Source organism: Amblyomma americanum, chromosome 4, assembly GCF_052857255.1.
Source record: "Amblyomma americanum isolate KBUSLIRL-KWMA chromosome 4, ASM5285725v1, whole genome shotgun sequence".
Taxonomy (NCBI): domain Eukaryota; kingdom Metazoa; phylum Arthropoda; class Arachnida; order Ixodida; family Ixodidae; genus Amblyomma; species Amblyomma americanum.
The window spans coordinates 206613398-206625304 of NC_135500.1; positions in this window are offsets into that span (position 1 = coordinate 206613398).

Genomic DNA, 11907 nt, shown 5'->3' on the forward strand with positions numbered 1-11907 from the left:
GTGTTCGATATGGAATGCACATGCTGATCTTGACAGCAGAATTCTCCTTGCTCGTCGTCAACGCCAGGTTGCGGATTTGGTTACGCTAGACGTCGCCAAAGCTTACGACAGTGTAGAACACTCCATCCTAATACATAGGCTAGTGTCTCTTTAGTTTCCAGCTTATATAGTTGCTTGGATATCTGCATTTCTTTATAATAGGAAATTCTTTTGCGTTCATAATGGTATTCATTCAGAGAGGTGCAAACAAACGAGAGGTGTACCGCAAGGAGCTGTTCTTTCTCCTGTTCTCTTTAATATTCTGTTGAGCTCAATCCCTCTCCATCGACATGTACGCACTTACGTCTATGCGGACGACATAGCGTTTTTTGCGGCTGCACCGGATATACATTCCCTGCATGATCTGTTGCAGTCATATCTGAGTACACTTGAGCACTGCCTGAGCAGCTTACAGCTGAAGTTAAATGTTAGCAAGTGCGCCATCCTTGTTTTCCCTCTACAGAATCCTCTCTCACTTGCCACTTACGACCAATACCGCAGGTTCAATCTCTAAAATATCTAGGGGTCATTTATGACGAGAAACTCACCTGGCGACCCCACATTGACCATGTAGCGGTGGAGGGGGCTCGTGCCGTGGGCATGTTGCGTAGACTGTGTAGTCACCGGTACGGCATGCGAAGAGATACGCTATTAATGTTTTACAAAATGTATGTCAGGCCAATTTTTGAATTTGGATCTGTGTTGTTTTTAGGCTCGGCTGCATACAAGCTTCGTCCTCTCGTTCTTTTGGAGAGCGAAGCACTTCGGATGTGCCTCGGCCTCCCAAATCTTGTGGCTACCAATGTGCTGTACTTTGAAGCCCGCATTCCCCCTCTCTTATCTCGACTTCAATTTTTAACTGTTCAGACTTACTTAAGAATCTACGAATCTCATTTCCACCGTTCACAAAGCATTTTCTGTTGCCAGCCGACCTCCTTTTTTCTGCCCCCTGGTCTCGTTTTCATACCCCAGCGGTAGTGCTTGTGCAAATACTACTTGAGCCATAAGATGTGCAAATTTATGACATCCTTCCTGCACTATGCAGAGGGCCCGCTGTTCACATTGTTTTCGACGATATTTACCCCCAAAATGCAAAACTTTTGCCACCCTGTATTCTGAATGGTCTACTAGACGATCATCTAAGGACCTTACCTACAAATATTGCAATAGCAACCGACGCATCGCATTGCAATGAAAAGACAGGTGCGTGAATATTCTGTTCACATTTAGACTGGTCCTTTTCACTGCGGCTTCCAGATTTCACCCCTATTTTTCAAGCTGAGTTTCTTGCGGTAGTACTTGACCTGCGCAAGCAACACCCCTCTATTACCGCAGTGGCAGTAATTACCGATTCTTTATCTCTGTGTTGGTCCCTCGCTGCGCATGTTGATAATAATAATAATTGGTTTTGGGGGGAAAGGAATTGGCGCAGTATCTATCTCATATATCGTTGGACACCTGAACCGCGCCGTCAAGAAAGGGATAAAGGAGGGAGTGAAAGAAGAAAGGAAGAAGAGGTGCCGTAGTGGAGGGCTCCGGAATAATTTCGACCACCTGGGGATCTTTAACGTGCACTGACATCGCACAGCACACGGGCGCCTTGACGTTTTTGCTCCATAAAAACGCAGCCGCCGAGGTTGGGTCTGAACCCGGGAACTCCGGATCAGTAGTCGAGCGCCCTAACCGTGCACTGAGCCACCACGGCGGGTAGTATGTTGACGGTCCCATTTTCAGTACATTCTTGTCCCTGCTTCCTCCGCATTTGAGTCTTGTTCATTTAGTATGGGTTCCCGGTCACAGCAGTGTGACAGTTAATGAGATTGCTGATACGCTCGCAAAGGCTTCCCTAAGCGGCCCGTGTTGCCTATCATCCCGGCTATACCCTATATTACAGCATCTAGGTTAAGGCGACGTGCGCTTTTAAGCACGCAAGACACAACACTTGTAACATCGGCGGATTATCAGCACCTCAGATATTCTTGGAACAGGCAAGTTTGTCGATCTCGGCAGCTTGAAGTATCTCTGACGAGGCTGCGCTGCCGTATACCTCCTCTAAATTTCTATTTACACAGGTCGGGTTTGGCGCTCTCTCCCCTTTGTGCATTTTGCCGTGAGCCTGAATCTATTGAGCATTTTTTGCTCTATTGTCGCCGACACACCTCTTTGAAGAAGGTTGCTGAAGGAGCCCTTGCGGCCCCTTGGCCTTAGTTTAAGCAGCCCGCTCTTGCTATCATTTGGTGCCACCACATTCGGGTTCAGCCACCGATCTGTTTGTAATAATAATAATAATAATAATAATAATAATAATAATAATAATAATAATAATAATAATAATAATAATAATAATAATAATTGGTTTTTGGGGGGGAAAGGAAATGGCGCAGTATCTGTCTCATATATCGTTGGACACCTGAACCGCGCCGTAAGGCAAGGGTAAAGGAGGGAGTGAAAGAAGAAAGGAAGAGAGAGGTGCCGTAGTGGAGGGCTCCGGAATAATTTCGACCACCTGGGGATCTTTAACGTGCACTGACATCGCACAGCCCATGGGCGCCTTAGCGTTTTTCCTCCACAAAAACGCAGCCGCCGCGGTCGGGTTCGAACCCGGGAACTCCGGATCAGTAGCCGAGCGCACTAACCACTGAGCCACCGCGGCGGGGATCTGTTTGTACCGCTGTTCTAAATTTCGTGCTAGCATCTAAGGGTTACAAAATTTTCTTTCCTCTCAATTATTACATTTTGGCTTAATAATTCAGTTCCATGCAGTTCCTCTCTTTATTATTATTATTATTATTATTATTATTATTATTATTATTATTATTATTATTATTATTATTATTATTATTATTATTATTATTATTATTATTATTATTATTATTATTATTATTATTATTATTAATAATATTAATTTTGAAGTCAAAACTTTCATCCCTTTTCGGTTCATGAGGAAGAATCATCCGGTGTTGCTTTCTCGTGTGCTTTTTATTTGAATTACCTGAATACAGGTGAATAGTCACCCGATTCTTGGCCGATCCCCCAGTGTGAGTATGTGCCATCTTTTGATAGGCTAACAACAACAACGACGACGACCCACAGATATTCTTGGAACAGGAAAGTTTGTCGATCTCGGCAGCTAAGTGTCTCTGACGAAGCTGCGCTGTAGCCGCCGCGGTGGCTGAGTGGTTATGGCGCTCGGCTGCTGGCCCGAAAGACGCGGGTTCGATCCCGGCCGCGGCGGTCGAATTTCGATGGAAGCAAAATTCTAGAAGCCTATGTACTGTGCGATGTCAGTGCACGTTAAAGAACTCCAGGTGGTCGAAATTTCCGGAGCCCTTCACTACGGAGTCCCTCATAGCCTGAGTCGCTTTGGGACGTTAAACCCCCTTAAACCAAACCAAACCGAGGCTGCGCTGTCGTATCCCTCCTCTAAATTTCTGTCTACGGGTTTGGCGCTCTCTCACCTTTGTGCATTTTTGCCGTGAGCCTGAATCTATTGAGCATTTTTGGCTCTATTGTCGCCGATTCACCTATTTGAGAAGGAGGTTGCTGGAGGAGGAGGAGGAGGAGGAGGAGGAGGAGGAGGAGGAGGAGGAGGAGGTAAACTTTATTAAAGAAGAGGTCTTAGGCGCGGGTTGAGGTGACGTTCCTCTCCTCGCGGTGGGCTTTTCTTCCAGGCCGGACGCCAGGTGGCCGACCGACGATGTCGTTCGGCGACCTCTTCGGCCCGCTACGTGACTCGGAGTTGAACCTCCGGGTACGAGCTGAGCAGCGCGGCCTCCCACTGCGATTGGGTAGAGAGCTGCAGACTGTTCGACGGCTTGTCTTGATTACATGAGTATAGGATGTGCGGTGTGTCAGCAGCTTGGCCTTAGTTTGAGCAGCCCGCTCTTGCTATCCTTTGGCGCCACCACATTTGGGTTCAGCCACAGATCTGTTTGTACCGCTGTTCTAAATTTCGTGCTATAATCTCACCGACTGCCTTGCTAAGTGTTACAAAATTTTCTTTTCTATCAATTATTACATTTTGTCTTAATAATTCTCTTTAAATCCCTCTCTTTATTATTATTATTTATTTTGAAATCAAAACTCTTATCCCATTTCTGTTCATGAGGTGTTGCGTTCCCGCGTGCTTTTCTTTTTTATTAACTGAGTACAGGTGAATAGCCATCCGATTCTTGGCCGATCCCCCATTGTGGGTATGTGCCATCTTTTGATAGGCTAACAACAACGTAGAGAGGGGGCTCTCGCCAATGTGGCGAGGGCTCCTTGTCACGGGAAGGGGAGTGGGGGATGAGGTATCTGTTGCTGAACTATCGTCGTCGTTTTTTCGGATCACGCTGTTTTTGAGACGCGCGTCTTCTCTTTCAGTATTTCCTCTCATATCTCATATAACTCTCCTACCGTCTGCACGTGGCAGCGATTGTGGCTCAGCTTGAGCCAGTGGACAGGCCCGTGAACTTTTCTTTCTTCCTGCACAACAACAACAACGTATAGAGTTCTTGTTTCCATCCGTCTTTCACTCGTGCAGACCGGTTTGAAAGCGTCACAGACAGATGACACTTTGACGAGGCACTTTGGAGGTGAAGAATTTGTCACCTCAGGACACGAAACTAGCAGTCAGCCATCGAAATGCAACGTGTCGTTAAAACTATAGTGCCTGGAGTGTACCCGCCGCGGTGGCTCAGTGGTTAGGGCGCTCGGCTACTGATCCGGAGTTCCCGGGTTCGCTGCCAGGCGCCTTGCCGAAGCACGCGGGACTCAAGTTGCAGGCGTAGTTCGTCTAAACATCGTTCTCGACAAACCCAATGCCACGAACGCCAGCATAGCTTCCGCGCCGAACGAACGGGCAGCAAGCCGCAAGCTTCGTGGTGAGCGCGCTTTGGATGTACGCTGCGTTGTTCACCGCTCACCGCGTGATTCCTGCGTTCCCGCACAGCCCCACTGCGCCCGAACGAGCGATATGTCAGACGCGTCAATTCCTTTCCTTAAAATCAATTTTCATTTCATTTTCCTTTCCTTACGGCGCGGTTCGGGTGTCCAGAGAGATATGTGAGACAGGCCTCACTTCCTTTCCTTAAAACCAATTTTCATTTCGTTTTCATTCCCTTGCGGCGCGGTACGGCTTGTCCACCGAAACATGCGACAGGCGTCCCTTCCTTTCCTTGCGCTGCCGTCGCGCGCTATCTGTTGGGGCAGTGGCGTACATTGCGAGGAGGAGGAGGAGGAGGAGGAGGAGGAGGAGGAGGGGGATTTTTCGTTCGCTGGAAGGAGGGATTTTTCGCTCACGGCCGACGCCGATAATAATAATTGGTTTTTGGGGGGAAAGTAAATGGCGCAGTATCTGTCTCATATATCGTTGGACACCTGAACCGCGCCGTGAGGGAAGGGATAAAGGAGGGAGTGAAAGAAGAAAGGAAGAAGAGGTGCCGTAGTGGAGGGCTCCGGAATAATTTCGACCACCTGGGGATCTTTAACGTGCACTGACATCGCACAGCACACGGGCGCCTTAGCGTTTTTCCTCCATAAAAACGCAGCCGCCGCGGTCGGGTTCGAACCCGGGAACTCCGGATCAGTAGTCGAGCGCACGGCCGACGCCGACGACACCAGATTTTCTGCGACAACGCTGTCGCGTTAAAAACGCGTGTCGGGTCCACCGAGATACGTTTTTAACGCGACAGCGTTAAGGAGCTAACGCGCGTCGGTTCCACCGAGATTTTGATCCGCCGTGGTGGCTCAGTGGTTAGTGCGCTCGGCTACTGATCCGGAGTTCCCGGGCTCGAACCCGACCGCGGCGGCTGCGTTTTTGTGGAGGCAAAACGCCAAGGCGCCCGTGTGCTGTGCGATGTCAGTGCACTTAAAGATCTCCAGGTGGTCGAAATTATTCCGGAGCCCTCCACTACGGCACCTCGTTCTTGTTTTATTATTTCACTCCTTCCTTTATCGCTTCCCTTACGGCGTGATTCAGGTGTCCAACGATATATGAGACAGATACTGCGCCATTTCCTTTCCACCAAAAACCAATTATTATTATTAATTATTATTATTCCTTTATCCCTTCCCTTACGGTGCGGTTCAGGTGTCCAACGATATATGAGACAGATACTGCGGCATTTCCTTCCCCAAAAACCAATTATTGTTATTATTATTATTATTATTTCCACCGAGATGTGAGACAGTTACTGCGCCATTTTCTTTTCCTCAAAAACCAACGGAAAGAAGAGCCGGAGAGGAGAGAAAGATGAAGACTTCGTTGGCATTCTCCACTACACATTGGCTAATCATCCACAGCAGCTTGAGGTCTCCCTGCCAAGGCTCCGCTGACGGATCTCACCCTTAAATTTTTATTTTCACAGGTCTGGTTTGGCGCTTTCTCCCGTCTGCGTATTATGTGGTGAACACGAATCCATAGACCACTTTTTGTTGTTTTATCGCCGCTTCACCATGACGAGAAGACGGTTTTTACAAAAGCCATTACAACAGCTGGCCTTAGTTTGAGCAGCCCCGTCATATTGTCGTTTGGAGCCACCATACTTGGGTGCAGCCAGAGATCTGTTTTTACCGCCGTCCCAGATTCCTTCATGGAATGAAATCGGCTACCTTGGTAACATTTTTAAAAAATATTATCGTTTAACCACTTGGCTACAAATCTCAGTGTCAATCTCCTGCGTGCGTTATGCATTTCCCGTTTAACTTCGCTGTTTCTTTTTGTTTACTTCTTTCTTCCTCAGCATTCATTTTATTCTCGCACATGACAAGATTTACCTGAAAAGCTCTCTGTGCTCCCCAATACTTGGCCATCCCCTTGTGTGGGCATGTACCATTGTGTGAGGGTAACAACAACAACAATCCCCCGCGTGGGTATGTGTCGTATGTGTAGGTCAAGAAGAAGAACCACCACCTGTTGTTGTTTGTGAGGCAAACAACATTAACCCTGAGGACATCATCGTCATCATATTCTGAGAAATGAGATGGGAAGACTCAGAATAAATTTTAAGGAATCAAACCAGAAGAATAAGGTCGTGGATTCGGATAAAAGAAAATGATGTTGAAGCAGAGAGTATAAAAGAGGAAACTTGGCGTGTACCAAGCGGAGAGCGTTCGAAGCGTCAAAAGGGCCGCACGGCTGTCTGCTTGTTCGTCGCTGGTTCCCGAGGCTCTTTCGACCAGGGGCTAGATTACGCAACTGTGACAAATTCTGTCACAAGTTATTGACAGTGACGTCAAAATGACGTCACGATGAGACGTCACCACGTGACGCAACGAGGAATCAGCCAATTACAGCAGGGCAGCGCCCCGAGAGCATTCGAGGGGCCGTCTGCTTAATTTTTTGTAAAAAGAAATAAGCACCGATGAAAATAACTAATATTTTATTTTGTCAAAACAGTGTGTTTAAAGTTCGAAAATATTAAGCAAAACAAAAAGCGTTCGAAGTTGTGCTATTAAATTGACTGGTGGGTAACTTTCGGTGCCGCGGGGGGTGCTGACGGCAGTAAAAAGGCCGCTTTGCACAGAAGCAGCTGTTTCACGCCGTGTTATTGTTCTTTTTTTGTGCGGCGTCTAGAATCGAGCTACTGTGCGGTTGACCTAAGTGCACAGAAAAATTTCAACGAATGCAGTGAAGGCTACGTGACTACCGAGCGAACTTGCAAGAAGCCCTTAGTACGAAATCGACGAAGACAACTTGTTGAAGTCTGTGTTGTTCGGCGGTTTCGATCGATGACAAAAATTCCAAAAGGTGAGGTGTTGCAGTATGTGACGAGTGGTTGTTTGTTTCTTTCCCCTTGGGAAACAGAAGACGACCACGAAGTGTCATTTGCTGGGAAAAATAAAGTGCTTTGCCAGCTTATAAGCGTGTCTTATTTATATGTAGCTGTGTGTCAAAGAGGTGACGACGGAACCCACCCCTTCTGCGCACTAACTTTACAAATTGCCTCCAACACCCGCTGTACGCATTTGCTCACCGCCGGTTGTGCGATGCCGACGTGCGCCTCGCTACCAACGGCAGCCTGAAAGCCGCCCGTTGCAAAGAACCGGTGGCTCAGTGGTTAGGGCGCTCGACTACTGATCCGGAGTTCCCGTGTTCGAACCCGACCGCGGCGGCTGCGTTTTTATGGAGGAAAAACGCTAAGGCGCCCGTGTGCTGTGCGATGTCAGTGCACGTTAAAGATCCCCAGGTGGTCGAAATTATTCCGAAGCCCTCCACTACGGTACCTCTTCTTCCTTTCTTCTTTCACTCCCTCCTTTATCCCTTCCCTTACGGCGCGGTTCAGGTGTCCAACGATATATGAGACAGACACTGCGCCATTTCCTTTCCCCAGAAAACAAATTATTATTATTATTATTAAGAACCGCAGTGCACACAGCACCTGCCGCCTCACCGACAGCCCACTCGCACGCAAACCTCCCAGTTCATTGGCGAGTTCGTCGCATAGCCACTCCACAGTCAGCTTCTCCAGTCGAAAAAGGCGTCGAAACAGCTCGTCCGGCAAGACAAACGAGCCTGCGTGCGCCCTCCTTCGCCGTTGCTCGCGCCAGCGCAGCCGCCTATCATATCGCCGCGTACAACGCTGCTATTTTCTATCACAAAGGCAACGGTCAAATTGACAGCCTCAAAGCTGCGACAAAAAACTGTCAATAACCGCCTGCATAATTAGGTGTGCAACGTCATCACTTCTGCCATATCCGTGACGTCATCTGCAGCCACCCATGACGCAAAAAAGCAATATGGCCGCTGGCCACAACCGACCAATAGGAGCGAGGCTTATTGACACCTTTGTGACAAGTTTTTGACAATTTTCCTAATTGACAGTTACGTAATCTAGCCCCAAGTGCGGACCCCACCGGCTGCCATTCCGGTCCTGTGGGCCACGGCGTTCCCCTTCTACAGTGCGACGGCGCTGAATGAACACTCTTGGGACACCGACACGGCCAGCTGCTGCTTCAAACGCATCCGCGTCTTCGGAACGAGGACAGCGACCCATCGACGCCTGGAGACGTGGGACGTGGCCTAAGCACGTCAGCACTACCTCTCCGCAAGAAAATCAACACCGGTGAAAGGTAGAAGTCTAAACTTCACGCGACGCACCGCGTCGAAGCTTTAGGCATCCGCGCCACATCAGTTTTTTAGGAATGCGTCCTTTTTGTGGTTTTTGTAGTGAGAGCTACATTACGCTATCATTTCGAGCCTTCAGCGTGGCACCCCTTGAGCTGCGTGGCACCCCTTGAGATGCGTGGCACCCCTTGAGCTCCGTGACGGCGCCGTGGCTGGTCACTTGTGCGGAGCAGCTGACTTTGCAATTCGACTGAGCGAGTTCCACTCGGCCAGCTGTAGCTATCGCGTCACTCCAGCTTTAACCAGAACTAAAAAATAGCCAATTTTTTCATATAGTGTTAGGACTGCTGATCGTGGTTACCGTAGTTAGTACCTAGGTTTTGTTTCTATGTTTTGTGTGCTGTGTATACCTATTCGCATCATCCAACAATCTGAGTATGATGTCTCTTGTTGAATCGCCTGGTCCGCCTCTTTTCCCCGTAGGCACTCGCATACAGAACTCTCACCGATATATATGGCAGCCGGGCTAAATCTGTGCAGCGCAAATGTGTAGAAAAAGTGTGTCACATATAATAGGGAGTTTGAAATAGAAGTATGAACGAAAGAGGTTTGAAGAAGACGAGGATGGCGATAAGGATGACGTGTATTAACCGAAGAACAAAGAAGGTGAAGTATTCGGTGAGGTTGGAAGAGATGATTGGTGGAGAAGGGAAGAAGAGGACGATGACAAGGATGACGTGGACCAACGCCAAGGTAATAAAAGCGCGAGGGAGAGCGAGGCACGGGTTGAAGAACAGAGAAGCGGAGGTTCCGGCAGGTCGGGAACACCTCGGCTGGAAGAGAGCAACGCCGGCTACTGCTCCGGTGATCTCGCGTTCTACGGCGTCGCACCTTGGATTTCCTGCCGTTCCTGAACCCGTCCCGGGGAATCAACGAATGGCGCAACCACATGCTATGGCCAGGGGCGCCTCCAGCGCTGTTGCCACCCATCCGGGTGGTGCCCCCAACGCCAACACCGGCATCACCTCCACGGGTGCTTGGACCGGGAGCTTGTACGACGCAACCGACGACGCCGCCAGCGACGCCAGCCTGATCACTTCGAACGCCACCTCGACGCCGGCTACTGGACCCACGCAACGCTGCATCAGCACCGAACCGTGAGTACGAACGCCGACCGCCAATAGTAGAACGCTACTAGTAGACGCTAGTAGCAGTGTTAATTCCCAGGTCGTGTCTATTCGTAGTCTGTGTTAGTTTTGTGTGCTAGTGTTTGTGTTACGTAGGGTGTAATAAATGTGCGTCTGTGTGGGCACGTCTGTCACCTAATCTATTCTGGCAGGCTCGCCACTTTGTCACGGATCCCCGGAGAACGCTCGGGCCGAAAGAATGGACTGGGCTGGGGATAGATGACCCCCCACAGACGCACATTTAATACACCCTACGTGACACAAACAGTAGCACACAAAACTAACAAAACTAACACAAAACACAAGACTACCGATACACACGACCCGGGAACACTGCTACTAGCGTCTACTACTCGCGTTCTAGTGTTAGCGGTCGGCATTCGTGCTCACGGTTCGGTGCTGATGCAGCGTTGCGTGGGTCCAGTTGCCGGCGTCGAGATGGCGTTGGAAGTGCTCAGGCTGGCGTCGCTGGCGGCGTCGTTGACTGCGTCGTGCAAGCTCCTGGTCCAAGCGCCCGTGGAGGTGATGCTGGCGATGTTGGCGTTGTGGGCACCACCCCGATGGGTGGCAACAGCGCTGGAGGCACCCCTGGCCGTAGCAGGTGATTCCGTAATACGTTGACTCCCCGGAACGGGCTCAGGAACGGCAGGAAATCCACGGTGCGACGCCATAGAACTCGAGATCACCGGAGCAGTAGCCGGCGTTGCTCTCTTCCAGCCGAGGTGTTCTTGACCTGCCGGAACCTCCGCTTCTCTGTTCTTCCCCCTGTGCATCGCTCTCTCTCACGCTTTTGTAACCTTGGACGTCATCCTTGTCGTCTTCTTCTTTTCTCCACCAATCATCTCTTCCCACCTCACCGAATACTTCATCTTCTTTATTCTTCGGTTAATACACGCCATCCTTATCGCCATCCTCGTCGTCGTCTTCAAACCTCTTTCGTTCATATTTCTATTTTAAACTCTCTATTATATGTGACAAAGTGACCCAGGAAAAGTATAGACTCTCATAGTTTCTGTGCTTTGTAGTGTTGCGACTGACGTGTCGGGGACCATTTTCATCGGCTTCGCCAAGAACTGCTTTAACGTATACCACGTGTTTCAGGGACGCCGATGCTAATACTTAAAAATTAGGTTTCTCAGGTAAAGAGAAGCTTTTTGCGGCGTAGTAATGTCAGTGTTGGCGGACGTCCAAAACAAGCGATTCATGTGAACTAGTCAAGTGATAGTGATAGTTTAAACCCGCCGCGGTGGCTCAGTGGTTGGGGCGCTCGACTACTGATCCGGAGTTCCCGGGTTCGAACCCGACCGCAGCGGCTGCGTTTTTATGGAGGAAAGACGCTAAGGCGCCCGATTGCAGTGCGATGTCAGTGCACATTAAAGGTACCCAGGTGGTCGATATTATTCCGGAGCCCTCCACTACGGCACCTCTTTCTTCATTTTTTTTCTTTCACTCCCTCCCTTATCCCTTCCCTTTCGGCGCGGTTCAGGTGTCCAACGATATATGAGACAGATACTGCGCCATTTCCATTCCCCCAAAAACCGATTATTATTATTATAGTTTGAATTCTAATATTTAACTTTTTAACTATTATTGATAGGGGCCTGATTAATTGTAGAGATTTGTAATCGCCTT